The 18,725-nt window shown below is 39.6% G+C and overlaps 1 pseudogene; it reads left to right on the top strand.

The window, feature by feature from the left end:
• Nucleotides 1-16,595: 16,595 nt before the first annotated feature.
• Nucleotides 16,596-18,488, top strand: LOC124979286 (leukocyte receptor cluster member 1-like; annotated as a pseudogene).
• Nucleotides 18,489-18,725: the final 237 nt, after the last annotated feature.

The following is an 18,725-nucleotide window of genomic DNA, read 5'->3' as shown; positions in this document are numbered from 1 at the left end:
ATTAAATGGGCCTAGAAGTTAAAAGAAGGAAGTTGAATAGAGATAATTTTGGAAGTCAAGGGAGAAGAAAAAAGAAAACCAGTCGAAGAGACTATGGAAATCATTATAGAGATTCCTCAAAAAAATTAAAAATGTACCTACCATATGATCCAGCTCTACCACACCTCATTATCCAAAAGAATTAAAAACAGCATTCTTTGGAGATCTATGCACAGCCACATTCAAAGCAGCACAATTTTGTATAGCAGCACCAGATCAGGAGTCCATCAGAAGATAAGTAGATAAAGAAAATACAATGGAGTTTTGTTCATCCACAAAGAAGAATAAAATTGTGTCATCTGCAGGAAAATGAATGTAACTAGAGAGCATCATGTTATGTGAAATAAACCAGACTCAAAAAAACAAGCGACATATGTTTTCTCTCATATGTGAAAAGTAGAGGGAATTAAAAAGAATCTTATGCAAAGAGAAAGGAGACCATTAGGGTAGAAGAAGGGAACCAAGGAACAGAGGAGAGGTGGGCAAAATGAGATACTGCAGAGTGAAGATGCTCAAATTATGTCATATGTATGAAATGTACACCACAATGAACCCACTGTTCTTAATAATGAAGATTATGAAAAATGAAATTTTCAGCAATGAAAAATTCAAAAGAAAGTAGGAGCAGAAGAAATGGAGATAGTCAATATAAATGTCTTTTGAATCCATTTTCTATATTGAGGGACAAAGAAGTAAGACAGTGCTGCCAAGAAAATGGAAATCAAAAGAAGTTTTGTGTTAGTTTTTTTTTTTTTTTAATTCATTGTACACAAATGGGGTACAACTTTTGTTTCTCTGGTTGTACATGAAGTAGAGTCACACCATTTATGTAATCATACATGAACATAGGGTAATGATGTTTGTCTCATTCTATTGTTTTTCCATCCCCACTCCCCACCCCTCATTTTCCTCTATACAATCCACCCTTCCTCCATTTTTGCCTCCCCCCACCTCCTGTTATGTATCATCATCCACTTACCAGAGAAATCATTTGGCCTTTGGCTTTTGGGGATGGGCTTATTTCACTTAGCATGATATTCTCCAACTCCATCCATTTACCTGCAAATGCCATAATTTTAATCTTCTTTATGGCTGAATAATATTCCATCGTGTGTGTGTGTATATATATATCTACCACGTTTTTTATATCCATTCATCTATTGAAGGGCATCTAGGTTGGTTCCCCAATCTAACTATTGTGTTAGTTTTTTAGGGCGATTGATGTTTAAAGTGGGAGAATTAGTAGAATGTTTATGTGCCAAGAGCCATGTCTCTTTCTCACAGACAGAGAAAATGTGAGATAAAGAGAGAATTCTGACAGCAAGTCCTTGAGAAATTTGAAAGGCTGGACTCCAGTGCATAGGAGAGGAGACTGGAATGAAATGGGGGCAGACATGTCTCATCTTTGATAGAGAAGGAAGACAGACTCATGCAGCCACTGGAGAAAAGAGATTAGACTTGCAGAGAATAGGAAAGTCCCATGGAGACCTGGCAATAGGAAGGGACTTAATCCAAGGGTTGGAGGCAGTCTCAAGAAAATTTGCAGAACTATTTCATGAACTGAATTAGGAGTTAACACTTCAGTGTTCTGTAGAGTCTTCAATCTGGAAAACTCTAAAGTTCATGACTCTGACCGCTTCTAGAATATTTCTGCTACCTTAAATCTGAATAATCAGGCTTCATGCTGTAACCTCCCCTTTCAGGTTTTCAAACACCTCTGTTGGTTCTGTATTTTTCAAGAATCCAGAAACAGAATATGGAAAACCTGGAGGATTCGATGCTAGGCCTCCAGGTCTTTCCCTTAGCATGAATTTGCACAAGTGGGTGTAGAGGAAGAACCTTCTTTCTAGAAGCACCAGTTGTGAGATAGGTAACAAGATGAACAAGGAATTGGAGTAAACCTTCAAGACACAGCCTAGCTATTAGCTAGGGGAGGGCAGCAGAACTCAGTTGCACTGTTTAGGATAATGAATGATCTGAGAGCTCATCTCTCTTTCTCTGATAAAGTATTGGACAAAGATTCAATTACAAATTGGATTTCATATAACAAATGGATAAATGATAGCCTGGATTCAGAAAGAGCAAAGAGTAAGCAATTTCTGTTGAGGCATGAATTGGGATTCAGCCAGAAGGCTGGCTTTTGACAAGTAAGAAAGATGTTTCAGGGCTTCTGGGGGTGTCATTTGAAGTTCTTTAAGTTTACCAAGCTCAGCAGCATTAATTAAATTTAATTAAAATGAGCACATTAAAAATTAAATGCTTGCAGTTTGAAGGGCAATTTTGTTTTTTATAAAATGAAATCTCCCTGTACATAATGATCTGCTACTATAACTTTTACTCCGAAGAACTCATTTTCTGCAGTTACTGTCATGGTAAACGCTGCAGTGAGATAATGCCCATTGAGAATACCTACATTTATACACATGGCCTTTAAGGCATATTAAGAAATGTTTGATGAATTCAATTTTTTAAACAAAAAGAAAGGGGAGATAAATAATAAATGTGGGACTACAGACTAGAGCTGAAATCCTAGTTCTGAGATTTATTCAGGGTGCAATTTGGGACAAGTAATTTAATTTTTGTGACCCTCAGTTTCTTTATCTGCTCCATGAGGATAATAAATCCTGCCCTTACACTGTTATTTTCCAGGATTTAATGAGAAACAGTATATAAATCACCTAACATTGTCTGGTAGGTTTTAGATATTTAATAAATACTAGTTGAACCAGAATCTGAGAAAGGCAGCTTGAAAGTACTTCAATGAGAGGTATGCTCTTATGTAAGAAGTTGATAAGAAAGAAGGACGAGAAAATTCCTTGCTTTCACACATTTAAATATTTGAGCTTCTGATAGGTGCATCCCATTCCAGGGTACCTTTTTCTCAAGCTTGGGTTAAATGCAACCTTTCTAGTCCTCTGCCAAAATTCCCCTCATTTAGAGCCTCCTACTATTAATAAGTCACTTGCCATCACTAAAAGTCACCGCACTTATGCAAACATGTTATTTGGAGGGTGGTTTGCTTGGAACATGAGTGGAAAAGGTGTGTGGGAGAGAAGAAACAACCAGTCTTCTACTGCCCCACGCTTGACTTTCTCAGTAGGAAACCACTTTGCCTGAGTTGCTGAACTTCCTACCAAGAAAAAGAGTTGGCTCTTACAGTAGGTATGAGTTCTCTTTCATGTCACAATATAAAAAATTGTGCCATATCTTGTCAACTAACAACTCTACTGACATTATTTGGAATGAAATGCATAGTCTAAGAGAAGTGGCAGATCTTGAAAGTGTTGCCATTCCCAAATGATTAGAGATCCACCCAGCTATTAATTTCAAACCAGAAAACTCTCCTGCATGTTATGGTTTAGATATAAGGTGTCCCTCAAAAGTTTATGTGTGATACAATGTGAGAGAGAGAATAACTGGGTGGTAACTGTAGGCAGGTTGGGTGTGGCTGGAGGAGGAGGTCCACCATCTGCATGCTTTGGGGTTTATATTTTGTCCTTGTTGAACAGAGTAGTCTCTTTGCTTTTTGGTGTCCCTGTCCTGATTCTCTTTCCTCCACTACACTCGTCTGCCATGATGTCCTGTCTCATCATGGGCCCAGAACAAGTAAGCCCACCTGGGACTGAGACCTCTAAAACCCTGAGTGCTAAATACACTTTTCCTCCTCTAAAACTGTTCTTGTCAGGTCAAGACCACTGGCCACAGCAGTGAAAAATCTGACTAAAACAGGATTGGGGGGTGGGTAATATTGAACATCTATCCTGCAAACCAGCAGATGCTAAACTAGCAAATTTAGCGTTAAACACACTCTCTGGTCTGTTTTTCTCATTATAACCCCCTATTTTTTGCTAACTTTGTTCTAAACTATAAAATATACTTTACCTGAAGTGACTCTGAATACATGCACAGACTGTGAATCACAGATTGTATTTGAATCTCTGTAGATTAAAATATTAGCTCAAGATGGTATAGGGTTGTCAATTTGAACATCATTTGTAAAACGTGGTACATAAAAGTCCAAGTCAGTGGCTCACTCTGTTCTTGCTTCTCTCATCCCCAGGAAAGTTGGATTGGTCTTACAGACATAACATTCTGCAGTGTACTTTTAGAAATGCTGAGACAGAAAGCATGCTGGGATGGAAACCCCTGAGGCCTGCCCAACTCTGCCAGAGGATGTGTCCAGTCCTGTTGGCCATATTCATTGTAGGGATTGGTCAGTTCAAAGAGAAATGATAAAGTATGAATTTATATCAGTTCATGGGACAAGACTCTGCATGTAATTTAGAAGGATGAGAGATCAATTTCCCTTTGGCAGGAATAAGAAGTAGAAAGAGTTTAGGAAAAGAGAATTTTTTTTCACTTGGACTTTATATTAGTTTCCCAAGGTTTCCATACAAATTATCACAAATTAAGTGACTTAAAAAACAAATTTTGGGCTGGGGAGATAGCTCAGTCGGTAGAGTGCTTGCCTTGCAAGCACAAGTCCCTGGGTTCGATTCCCAGCATTTTTTCACAGTTGTAAAGGAAAGAAGTCCAAAATCAAGATGGTGGCAGGAGCACTCCACACACTACAGGAGAGAATCCTTTCTTGTCTCCTAGTTTCTGGTGACTCTTCTTGTTCCTTGGCCCACGGCAGCAAATCTTCCATTGAACTCTGCCTCTGTCCTAAAATGACCTTCTTCCTTTGTCTCTCTCCTCCACTGTCTCTTCCTTATGTATCTCTTGTGAGGACACACTTTAGTGATTTCATTCCAAGATCTTTAACACGATTATATCTGCAGACAGTTTATTCCAAAATATCATATTCACATTACTGGGATGTAGGAATTGGACTTGTCTTTTTGAACCACTGTTCATTCCATTACAGACACTAACATTTTCTTTGTCAGGGAACCCACAGAAGTGAAGTGAATTTAGTCACTGATGAGATGGATAAGGAGAATTTATATATAGGTTCGAAATAACTCACTTCCGCCTCCACTTAGATAAGCAGAGGTTCACTCACTTCCTTGGAACACAACAAAAACTTGGTGGCAACTTATAAATAGCCTCTGGCACATATTTATCCCCATTATTCTCTTGTCTGCCGCCCAATAGAAAAAGAGAATCATATTTCAAATGGATACAAACTCTCTGGCTTTCTCGTTTTCAAAACTACATCAATTGTTTATCTTATCCTCATTATTTTATTAGTGATTGTGCCATGTTACACTCAGCTCAAGTGAATTTCATTTTTTCCCCAAATCACCACACAAATAGTAGTCTCTTCTGAAACAAAATGTTATGTATATAATATCATATAAAATGCCTGGCTGACTAAATTATCACCTAAGTTGAAATCAGAACCATCTTCTAAAATACATTACTCTGGCTGAAATAAAGAGGTAGCAAGGTATTTTGAAAACACCACAGATCTGACATCAGGCATTTCTGGGTTCAAATTCAATTTTTTTTCTACTTATTAGTTTTATATCTTTAGTTACAGTTCTCCACCTTACCATCTCATTAATAAGGTGAAGCTATTAATAACTACCTTACGATGTTGTTACAAGGGTTATGGAAAATGCAAAATCTAGTGTACAGGATGTCTAGTTATAATTACTAGAGATAATTCTTTTGAGAAAGTTCTATTATCTGAAAGTTCTGAAAATCTGAAGTTGAAGCTGTTCTCCAAAGTCCACAGAAGTTTCATTGACCCTTCATATCCCTGGTTCTGCCTCAGTCATGGATTGAAAGATTTTTTTAAATCACATTTGTACTGAACATGTATTATTTTCTTGTCCCCATTCCCAAAACAATGCAGTATAACAACTACTTACATAGCACATATATGCATTAGCTATTATAAGTAATCTGGAGATGATTAAAAGTATATGGGAGGATGATATGCATAGTTCATATGTCAGTACTTCACCATTTTATATAAGGAACTTGGACATATAGATTTTAGTAAGCATGGGGCATCCTGAAAGCAATTCCACACAAATACAGAGGGATGATCTACTTTGTAAAAATTACTTTTTTTTCTTGTCATCCTAGAGTTTTGCCAGATTTTGAGACACATGGATTAGAGAGAATATCCTATAATTTGCATTTGCTGGCTTTGGACTCTTAGGCCACCACCATCTAGATGTGATGAGGTCTCATTGTGACATGCTTAAGGTTTATCCCAGTTCCCAGATTCTAAATTATTCTGACCGCCCGAGGCAAGAGATTTCACCTCTTCAATGTCTCATTCATTTTGCCAGTGAAAAAATTTCCTCCACTATTGACATCTTCCCTTTGTTCAAGAGTTGGTAAGACTAAGCCTCATAGTTATAATTTTTCCCTCCATGTGGATAAAACACTTGACCTAATTGGTTTGGAAGTCTTTGATTATTGTCATTATTGATGCTTTAAGAGAAATAAAGGAAAACATCTTTGGGATGGTCAGGCATTTCATATCATTGAAAGAACTGAGCCAAAAGTTTGAAAATCAGAAATTGCCAGTTAGGTCATGTCCCTAATCACAGATTTTCTGTCCTATCTTATGCAGTTGCAGAGATTAGGCCAAACTTTGCTCTGGGAAGAACCAGGATTGGAGCTAGAATCAACTCCATGAAAGATGGACCCTTGATTAAGTAAGGAAGAGTCAAAGCTAGTGAATCAGGTAACATGGCAGTTACATTTCTAGGCAGTCGGTGAGTGCACTGACTCATGGCCAAGACAGGTCTCCTACATGGGAAAGAACATGAGATTACAAATTAGACAGGTTGACAGGAAGGAGTGACCATTAAAGGAGGAAACAGGCAAAATCCACTTCTTAGGGGAGGAATATCCAGTCCCAGAGCAAGAATATTCCACTCATAGACTACGGTGATGGACAACTAGAGACAAGTTAGCCAGTGGATAGCATCAGATATGGTAATAAGGGATATTGAGGTCATGGCAGGAGGAGTCATGGATGGGACTCTGCTAGATCAGGAAATAGAGATGATGGTGGTAATGGGTAGCCACTAGCTAGCAGAGGTAAGAAAATAGTTCCTAGGAAATATTTAAGGATTAAACTTAACAGTTTAAAATAATTCTGCTCTTTACTGAGGCGACCACAGAGATGACGTCTTTACTCTCTATAGACACTGGAAATACCCTGTTCCCCACGTCCTTCCACTGTCACTAGGTCCATGCCACCTTGCCCTCCTCTTCGAACTGAACATTCTGTGCTGTATGGAAAGTGGCTCAAGGGCAGGTAGAAAAATCTAAGAGTAGAAGAATAGATGGTGAAATATAGTGTATGCCACTGTGTGTGTGTGTGTGTGTGTGTGTGTGTGTGTGTGTGTGTTTTTCAATCAGGAAAAGGAACAAAAAAGAGCTTCTAAAATCTTTCGTGAAATATGTATGGGAGGAATCTCTCTTTGGATATGTTTACCCTTTAGATTTGTTTTCTTAACACTTTAGTTCAGCGATGAAGCAAAAGAGAGAGAGGAAAAAAGCAAGTGAGATAACAGAGGGAACCGGTAATATTCAGCTCGAGAGGTTGCCCTGTCTTAGGAGCCTAGGAGCATGTGGTGGCTGGTCTTCCAATAGGCCTGGGGAGCAGACCATTCTTGCCACTGAAATAGCAAGCAACCGAAGCAAATGATCTAAACACTCTAGGCGTCTGTTTCCTGGTCTGTGAAATATGGAGGCTGAGCTAGATGATCTTTAAGTGAGTTGCAGCATGGACGCCCTGACAACTCGACGTGTGTCCCTTTGATGCGCTTTGCTTTTCATTTATTCCACTCTAATCCAAAGTGCTCTCCTCTCCCGCTGTAGGGAGTCTGTCTTTGATGATGATTCCACGCGCATCAATCTGAGTTCTGCAGTGAGCATCTGTTCACACTCAGGTGCGAGTCTATGATGAAGCTCTGCCTCTCAGACGTGCTTGACTCTGAACTCTATGGCCAGGCAGGGGAGAAGGCACAATCAAGTGGAGAGACAGAAATTCTTGAAAAATCATTAAATACTCCCCCCCCCAAAAAAAAAAAAAAAAACACCAAAAAAATGTACAAGAGACCACACAGAATCAAGTTGTTGTCAGCCGAACAAAATGTGGAAATGAAAAATTTTTTTTTTTTGGTTTGGCATTCTTCATCTTACCCCAAATCAGCTCATCAGCTCAAGGTGAACATCCAGGGTCAGTTGGCACAGGTTTCAGATTCAGTGATGAGGAGGAAATTAAATTGTTCAGTGGGGAAGACAAAGTGACTCTTAAGAGTCAGCATCAACATTTTGATTATGGATACATCTTTGTATAACTCAAAATAACAGGGTAGTTTGAGAAAATCAAGTAAAGTTCAAGCAAATATTGTTTTAGGGACTCAGAAAAACAAGAGCAGGCTGGACTAATCATTTCAATTCTACTAAATGGGACAGAAAAAATTAAATAGCGCAAGAACATCATAAACACAGAAAACCTTAAGATTGTCTGAACAAGAACCAGGGTGAATGATACTTCCTATCAATAAACACACTGAACAAATGTTACTTGAGTGATTTCTCGTGCCAGCCATTGTAGTAGGTGTTGGGGAAAAAATAGCTTAAAGAGATAGAGTCTCTGTGTTCACGAAGCTTACAGTCTAGTGAGGAAGGCAGATATTGACAAAAGTTTAATTTTTTGTTAAACTCTGATCTGTGCTAAGAAAGGGAAATACAGGGGACTATGAGATCTGTTATAGAGAAATTTGACCCAGTAAGTAAGAAGCCTTAGGAATGATGTCCTAAGAAAATAATGAGGTGAGCCAGAAAGGCAAACAGGAAGGAGCTAGGAGAGGGAAAGGAGCAATGAGGGTCCATTCCTGTGAGCTGCCTGTGATAAACTCCTGAGGTAGGGGATGTGACAGATGGTTGGGGAGGAGGAGGAAAGAAGATTACAAGATTAGTCTACAGAGGAAGGCAACCACAGGCAGGACAGATTCCTGGGCCATATAAAAGAACTAGGTCTTTATCTGTAGACGATGGTGCACACCTGTAATTCCAGCAACTCGGGAGGCTGAGGTGGGAGGATCACAAGTTTGAGGCCAGTCTCAACAATTTTAGACCCTGTCAAAATAAAAAAATGAAAATGGTGTGGATGTAGCTCAGTGGTAGAACATCCCTGTGTTCAATCCCCAATGTTGTTGTTGGTTTGTTTTTACATGATCAGGATTAATTTTTAAATAAAAAAATTTATTTAAACATAAAATAAAAATATTCTATTTTCAAAACTATCTCCTGTTTGGAAAACAAATGGGATGGAAGGAAATCAACATAATCACAGCAGTGAGAAGAGGGCAAGTGAAAAGAAATTCTAGAAGGGCATTCAAGATGACTTCTGTAATCATCTGGGAGAGGGAGAAGCTACCTCCTACTGAGAAAGAAAACAGGGGGCACCCTGGGGAATCATGGGTTTGGTTTGGGGCACCATAATGGACACCTGCAATATCTGAGTGCAGCTGGGAGATTATTGAGAGCTCAGAAGGGGATGCCCCACTTCAGAAGAGTGGAAAAGAAAATCTTCAGTGGAGTAGGTGAACTACAAGGAGACTGTGGAGCAGGAAGGGAAGAAGGCCTGGAGCCAAGTCTGAGGAGTCCCACCACTTGATTGCTGCAAAGATGAGGACGAATCTGCAAGCAGGATGATTGGCAACCCGAGTAGCAGGAAAAAAAAAAAAAAAAAAAAAAAAAACAGAGCAGGGTTGCTTCAAGAAGTCAAGGAAATGAATGTTCAAACATAGAACCTCTCACTCTGTCAGAAGCCACTGAAGGCAGCCGAACACTCAACCCTCACCAGTCACATAGTTTACAAATGTTTCCCACCATTCTGTAGGTTGTCTCTTCTCTCCAATGATCATTTCCTTTGCTGTGCAGAAGCATTTCAGTTCGATGTGATCCCATTGATCTAGTTTTGCTTTGGTTTCCTGTGCAACTTGGGGATCTTGTCCAAAAGATCCTTACCCGTTCCAATATCCCAAAGCATTTCCCCTGTTTTCTTCTAGTAGTTTCATAGTTTCAGATCTTACATTTAAAGGATTAAGTGATAGTGAGTTAGTTTTTGTAACTGGTGGTAGATAGGGGCCTTGTTTCAAGGTTCTGAATGTGGATATTTAATCTTTTCCATGCCACTTATTGAAAAGACTGTCCTTTCTCCACAGTGTGTTCTTAGCATCTCTGTTGAAAAATCAGTTGGTTTATTATTGATGCTTGGGTTTATTTCTAGGCTATATATTCCATTCCCTTGGATAGTTTTCACTGTATAGCTTCAAGAATATTTAGAAGTTGATATGAAGGAGTCAGATTATAGGAAACGATTAAATGTACAAAAAAGAATAATTTAAGGGATTAAGTGACATAAAGTGTAGATGCGAGTTGATTATGAGCATAATGTGATAAAAGCAGTGAAAATCAAAACCAAACAAATGAGAAAAATGACAGAAGTATAGACAAAAGGAAAGAAGGAAGGGAGGGAGGGAGGGAGGGAGGGAGGAAGGAAGGAAGGAAGGAAGGAGGTAAGAATTTTAGAAAAAGAGCGATGACTTACTGTGGAACTGGCCAGGCCACCTGTGGCAGACGGGGTAGCATAGGACACACAGGATCCTGTTTAACACATGATCTCTTGACCCAGACTGCCTGGTTTAAATCCCAACTGTGCCAAAATTCCTTGCTGTGATTCAAGCCAAAGTATATAACTTCTCCAAACCAGAATCACCTCTCCACTAAGATGAAGTTATACTAGTACTGCGCAGGCTTATTCTGAAACTTAAGTGTTGTATTTTTTTTTATATACACTTTTTGAAAAGTATTCAGTAATATAATAGTATTAATAGTAGGACATTATGATATGAGTGATATTATCCTGGAACTTTCAGGAGGACAGTTCTATGGGGATACGTGAGAAGCCAGGTGGTTAAAGGAGGAGTTTAGTCTGTATTCTTTTCACCTAGGTTTTTTGTTGTTCATCTATAGGAACAGAGGCAGCTATGTGCAGCATCCGCACTCCATATCTGAACACCTCACTAAAGAATTTTAAGGGGATCTTCTGGGAGCCCTCCAAGTACACTGCAATGATTTATTCCATGATTCTGTACATCTGTACAGATCGCTTGACTATTCCAGGCTCTGTACAAGGACCTGGTGAAATACAAATGTCTATGGCACACATCCTGCCTTGAGTAGCCAAATGGGGAAGACAGGGATAGGTGAAAAAATGAAAAAAAAAATAATAAGGATGATGTGGGAGCCCCAAAGAGAGGATGGCCATCTACTTCAGTCTCTGTGCTGGACAAGTCAGGCTACAGAACAGCACTCAGATCCTTGAGGCAGCAGGATGGACGACTGGTCTGCGTGCCGTCAAGTGGACCCAATAGAGAGCTGCATGAAGCATCAAATGCCAAAGCTGGAAATAAGATAAACTAAAGCCAGACTTCTCCTTCCTGTCTGTGCATGAGAATTACCTGGAGAGCATTTTATTTTAAAAAATATGGATGCTTGAATCTTCACCAGAATATCTAAAATAAAATTTCCAGGATGTGGGGGTCAGGCATCGATACTTTTTAATACACCAGAATTAGGGTGCAGCTTGAGTAAAGAACCACAGCTAAGAAGTGGCAAGTCAAAGAAGAAAAGCACAGAGTAGCAGTACAGGCAACAGTGCTACTCCCGTGTGCTCCATGAGCCAAGAGCGATAGACTTCCCTGGGTGCCATAAGAGTTCAGGATCTTGGACTTCAATTCATTAGATCCACATTTTGACAAGGTTTTCTATGATGCCTTTGCCCTGATTTTAATGTTGGCTTTTTGAGAGTTGCAATCACCTCCTGATTTTTTCTACTTCTATGCTTCCTCCTCCAAAGTTTATATTCTTGATCTTGCATGGTCAAGGACTATATGTGATATCTAAGCCTATCTGATTTGCCACAAAAAGAACTGTCTGACCAGGAATATTGGTGCATACCTGCAACTCCGGAGGCTGAGGCAGGAGCATCACCAGTTCAAAGACAGCATCAGCAACTCAGTAAGATCCTAAGCAACTAAGTTAGACTCTGTCTCAAAGTCAAATATTTAAAGAACAGACTAGGAATGTGGCTCAGGGGTTAAAGCACAGCTGGGTTCAATCTCTGGTATCAAAAAAAAAAAAAAAACCACAGAATTATCTGAATGGTCATCAAAAGGACAGAACCATTTATTGATGAGGATAGACAACAGAAACTACTGGAAAACCTCCAAGAAAACTGAAAATCAAAGTCCCATGAATACCTTCCCTACCTAAGATGATGCCATAGTTCGGTGACCCCAATACAGGAGTTCTCTCAGTTCCAAAGTGGGGCAGCAGCCTTGGCAATATGCACATTTATAAACAAAGTTCCATTCTCTTCATCTGCCTTCTGTACCTTCTCCTCAAGATGACAAATTGTAGCCATCACTAGGTCAATCACAAAAGTACCTGATATGCTGCTGACTTGTTATTGGGTTGGTGTTAAGATCCAATCATGACTTAGATGTGAAGGAAGGTTAGTTCCAGGAGTAGCATTCTAATTATTAAAGGACCCAATACAGAAATGAAAGACCTCCTCAAGAATCAGGTTCTGGCCAACCACACAGAACAGAACTTGAAAATAACTGCCTTGGGAAAATGACAATTAAGACTAACCAAATTTCTCTAGCTGTAAGATCACAAGAAAATCTATGACTTATTGGGTAATAAATTTGGAGCCAACTAACAACACAAATTTTCATTTATTCTAAACCATGGAATTTAAATATATGCTTCTTTCTATGTCAAAACTTGGGCACCCTATTAATATGTATAGTTAATACATATTAGGCAAGTTTTCTTTAAATTGGAATAAGGAATTCAGGGAATCCTATAAAGGACAAGCTAAAGCCGAGGTATGGATCGAATGTATACCGAGACACACTGTTTGAAGGCACAAAGTTGCTTTATTATTTAACTTTTAATTATCAACAAAACTCTTAGATATATCTTCTCATTCAATTTCTACAATGACCCTATGAACTATCAATCACTTGGAATCATGTTTTGCTGCAGAAGAACCTGAGATTCAACAGAGCTGAGACTCTAAATCAAAGGACCCCACCATCTGATTCCAAATCCCAAACCCACTTTATTCCATTAAGTTACCTCTCCTATGCTTTGATTAATCACATTCTTGAGAATTTGGAGCCTTCCCCTCCCACTCCCTCTTACTTCTTGCTCAAAGAAATTAATGAAGAGCACCTGAGATTCTGAACAACTAGTTCCTCTATTTTGCCACTAGGAAAGGGTTTCCAGCTTCATTCTCCCAATTCCCTTAAGAAGAAGAAAAGCAATCTCTTCAAAGCATAATCCCAATTCCATTCAAAGGAAATTGTATTTTGTTTGTTGCTTATTGACAGAGCCCCAGTGCCTTCTCAAATCAAATTGATTCCACGGCGAACCAGAGTAGATTTTGTGTACAGCCCTGAATGCGGGTACAAAGAGAGGGAGTCTCTGTTGATCCTGTGTTAGACTTCAAGCAATTAGATAGTCACAGCCATGATTTGTGGTACTATTTTAGTCGCCAGCTATAAATGTAGAAGAATTCTGTTTTTTTCTTGTTGTTGTGATTGTTTATTTGTTTGTTCGGATTTGAAATGAACACTGATTAGCATAGAAAAATCTGCTCCTAAAATGAATGCCAACATTTAAACAATAATTATGGGAACGCAATTAAAACTTAATGGTGGGGGATTTTCGTACCCTACGGGAGAACATCTGCCCAACAGCCAGGTGGGCGCACGTGAATGGTGGAAGAGGAAGACTACCCGCTGCCCTCATTTTCACGAAAGAAATCTCTGCTGCATGAAAGGGACTCTTGGAGTCACGCATTCTGTCCTGAAACAACGAGACTGAGGCAGGGGCCAAATAATATGGACATATTTTAATTTCGAATCCATAAAAAGAATTAAAAGCCATCTCTGACTATAAAAAGGGACAGATTAGCATAATTATTCCATTTCTATCCAATTAGCAAGCATCTGTTCTGCATTTGTGGATGCATTCTTTTCCCTACCTCTGGCCAAATCGTCACCACTTATGGGAAATATTCACTCCCCACCACTGACCTGTAGTTATCTCATTTTTCCTTTTCCCTAATTTCCGTCCTTAATTATGTTCACTCATGTTTTGTATCTTTACAAATTCCCTCACTTTGTTTTGTATAAGGGGTAGAAAAAAATCGATTCATCCATCAATCATCGTTTTCTTTGAAAACTTGTGTTTTCTTTTACTGGTTGTCTGTCTCCCTTCTCTCACTTCCCTACATCCAAGGCTTTGTTGTAGCTTTGTGCAGGAAATAGACAGTGTCGGAGCCTAAAAGACCCCAATTTGATTCTATTGACAGGGTTACCCTGGAGAAGACACAGTCCACCCTGAATCTGCCCCTTGCTTTGAATATTTGGTGACAGAAATTTCGTCTTGCCCATTGACATATAGCTACCAACCGGCACAGCATGGGTTCAGTATAGATCGACAGAATAGTCTTAACAGAGTCCAGGAATCACAGGCCCAGATGCAGAATGGTAAAGAGTCTACTGCCTGATGTGTGCTCCTAGAGCCTCCTTTTCATCCTCCTTCTCTCCGAGACATTGTCTTCATTCATTTGACACCGCCCACACTGACCGTCTTTCTGATCCTTGACTACACAGCATGTTCATCTCAGGCCCTTTATCTTGGATAATCCTTTATCTCTGATGGTCCTCCTGCCTCCCCGAAATGACCTTTTCCTACATCTTCACAAGTTTTGATCCTTCACATGATTCTAAATGTCACTTCCTCAGAAAGGTCTTTCCTAAACACATTATTGAATAGAGACTCCTCCACCATTTCTTGTCCTTTAACCTTTTTTTACTTTGCTATATAGTTTTATTTTATCGTTTCCTATAATTACATGATCCATTTATTTACTTGACTGGTGGATGATTTCCTTACTTAACCATCAGAATTTAAGTTCAGTTAGTGCAAGATATTTGCCTACTTTCTCCCTGTTTCCCCAGTCCCCTAAATTCTAATAAATTCTTCAAAAGTATTTATAAAATGAGTGAATGCTAGAGATGGATCTTGATTGAGGATCTGACTCACATTTGGGTCCTTAACAGTCATTTGCAGAAAATGTATGTCCTACTTATTGAAAAATATGCTACTCTTATTTATATCCTAAAGTTCTGAAACATGCAAATATACTTGAAAGCAGAAACACAAAAGTAGTAGCTCTAGTCCTGTCATTTACAATCTAAGTCCTCAAGAGAAAGCCACTCGAGCTAGCAACTCAATTCCCCAGGTTGCAAAATAGTGATAATAGCATCTGCCATCACTAATCTAGAGAATTGTCAAACAGGAAAAGAAACTATCACTTATTACACACCTAACACACATCAAGCATTGTACTTTCAGGCATGGCTCTCACACGTTCCTTTTCTGAATTATTACAATGATTTTCTCACTCATTCCACTGACTTTGCCCACACAGTCTATTAAAGAAGGCCCTGGAACAACTCTAAAATATAAGTCTTATCCTATCTCCCCTAACAGTGAGGAAACCCTTCTGTAGCTCTCCACCAACTAGATAATAAACCTCAAATTCCTTGGAGCTACAAAAAAAAATGTTTAAGGTCTGTGATGTGCCTCTTTCTCCTGTGTGGTTTCCTCCATCTCAACTTCCCCCATCTGAAGTTCTAGAAATACCACCTACTTGCTGGTCCCTGAATAAAACAAAGCTGCTTCTTTCTACTTGATTTCATGTTTTCTGTGTCCTCTGCTTGTGTTTCCCTCACCCTTTGTCTACCTGTCCACTCCCATTTATCCTGCAAAACATGAGAGGTATGCAATCACCTGTCTGAAGTATTTTCTAGAACCTCCCAACCCTTCAGAAGAGTCACCCACCCTCTATTTTCTATATTTTTATATGTAATTATAACCCTCATTACATTATACTAGATTTTTTTTGCTTGCCAAATACACGTTAAGTTCCTTGAGGGCTATAACCAATTTTCAGTCATCTTTGTATCTGCACCTAGTGAACATACAAGAAATGTTCCCTACATGCCTGTTGAAAGAATTAGTTACTTGCATAATAATGTAATTTGCACTCTGTTTGATAGATGTTATTGTATCTAGGTTTACCAAAGAATGATATACAAAATTACATTAATAATATGTCCTAAATTTTAAATATATAAGATTAAGTTGAACTCTATATATGTCTGGTTGTCAGCCTTTAAGTACTTTGTTTTATGGCATTTAATGATTCTTTTCAGGTCAATATGATCAGTGGGTTTTCCAAACTTTGCATCTCAGTTGTACACAACTATACAACTGCTAGATGTGGTTCCCAAATATTTTAGGAATGATATTGAAAATTAACATTTTTGCCTCCCCTCCTACACTATAGTCCTTCCTCAGGAAGATATGAAGCATTTTGGAACCATTAGCACCCAGATTCTTGTACTATATTTATTGAGATAGAGAAAGAAGATAACTGATTGGGATAAGCTAGGAATGTACTTATTTACAAAGGAAAGACAATGTGGGAAAGTGGACAGAGTCTGGTGAGTGTTACAATAGATGAGAAGCAATAAGGAGACCAGGAAGTAGAATAAATGGCTCTTCAGAGACACTGTAGGGGCAGAAGTGTATACCGAGAACTGGGGGGACATTTTTCTGGGCATTACATGACAGATGATCTCACACTGCTTCTCCAAGAGACATCAATAAAGAGGTGTGTTTTGTCTCAAAACTCTCAGAATCAATCTAACAATGTTTAACATACTAGATCACTAGAAAACAGACCTCAAAGTAGAAACAAAGAGCTTAGAGTCATTCAATTCATATTGGTAGCAGTAAGTCACTTGATCCTCAATTGGCAGAATGTATACATTGCAAGAAGAAAGGTCCAGTGTGATTACTCCGAGCTTACAGGATTATGTATATGTAATGAAAATGACTATAAAATGCCTGTTCCAAATATATTACAGCTTATCATAATTAGCTAAGAGATCTTATTTATTCATTCATCCAATTTTCTTTAAGAAACTATGTGGGATAGAGAACAATCGGTCTCTTCACCCTCACTACAAAAACCTACACCTGCATGCTTGTGTGCACACACACACGTTCTTGTTACAGTGTGCAACTTAAGAACAGACCGATCACCACTGAGAAGTCCAAATTTGAGAGTCTTTATTAAGCTGGCCAGCTGACTGTCTCACACAATACCCCAAAAAATGGCTATTGGGAGAACAGCCCTGACCACAGGGTTGTAGGGGTTCTTATACCAAAAATCACATTAATCATAAGTGTCTGTTGCTATGATTCAAAATTACACATTAACATCATGAGATCATCGACAGAGGGGGAAGTGGGTCAGAATGACCCTTACCTAGGTACAAACTAAAGAATGGTTACTAACATCCACACAATCACTGTTCACATGGTACATTGTTTAGGAGCAATAGGGATCAAAAGAGAGCAATTCTTCACTACATAGGAGTTGCCATTGTATATTATTAAACATGTCACACTAAGTGATGATGGGCACAGAGGCGGGGTGTCCCCATGGGAGAAGCTTATTTCCTACATAACATGGAGTCTCAAAGCAAAATGGAGTCTGTTGAGTCATTTTCCTTAGAGTCTGGCCTATAACATTCTCATAGAGCCAGATCTGTCAGCCCAACACAGTTCTCACTCACACACGTCTATGGACTGGTTTAAGAAGACGGAAGGTATCCTCCCACCAATTGGAAATGCTAGAAGGCAGGTCCCCCAGTCTGCGGACAGCTACATCACCATGAACATCTGCCCAAGAAAAGCTGACATTTTCCAAACAAAGGCGATGTCTCCTGAATGCGACGTGAAGGGGGTCAGGTCAGGGAGGAAGAGAAGGAGCGGGAGCGGAGGGTACTGCTTGCTCAGCAAGAGGCCCGCACAGAGTTCCTAAGGAAGCCAGGCATCAGAATTCACTGTCTCAACTTGATGCAGCAGAGGCAGGAGCTCCTGTGACCCTGTTCCGGGATTTGCTGGAGGAAGGGAAAGGGGTGACCAGAGGCAACAGAGAGTATGAGAAAGAAAAGTGACAGGAAAAAGAGAGGCAAGAAAAAGCGCCGGGTATCCTGACGTACCTGGGCCAGAGTGCAGCAAAGGCCCAGACCTAGCTCCCTTCAAAGAGAGGGGGTTCCCCAAAAGGCTCAGGAACAGATGAGAAGATCCAGAGTGAATAAATCCCTTCAGAAGACGCAGAAGCATCTGGGGAAGAAGAGAAGGCATAGCAGTGAAGAACAAGGTCACAACAGAAGGAAAAGATGGAAGGACCTGAGAAGCAGCAGCCCAAGCGGCCCCTATCCCTGGACCAGCTTCCATCTGACTGTCTTCAGGGGGAAGTGCTGAGATGGCTTGGGTGGGAGGGTCAGCCAGACAGATGATCAGCGGGGCCATACAATTCCCAGTTTGGGCTCCACCGCCCACAGGATCATCTCCTCACTTACTCCTGACAGCGATACAGGAGAGGCTGCGCTGCCAGCCATCATATAAAACTATTTATTCATAAATATTTTCCAGAATGAAAATAGAGAGAAGAAGGAGGGTGACGGACATCGTAGAATGGAAATTAAGTCTGGGTAGGGAGAGAATCGACAATGCATGCAATAGAACTGACAACC

This window comes from Sciurus carolinensis, chromosome 3, assembly GCF_902686445.1.
Source record: "Sciurus carolinensis chromosome 3, mSciCar1.2, whole genome shotgun sequence".
NCBI classification, from domain to species: domain Eukaryota; kingdom Metazoa; phylum Chordata; class Mammalia; order Rodentia; family Sciuridae; genus Sciurus; species Sciurus carolinensis.
This window is presented reverse-complemented; position numbering and strand designations above follow the sequence as displayed.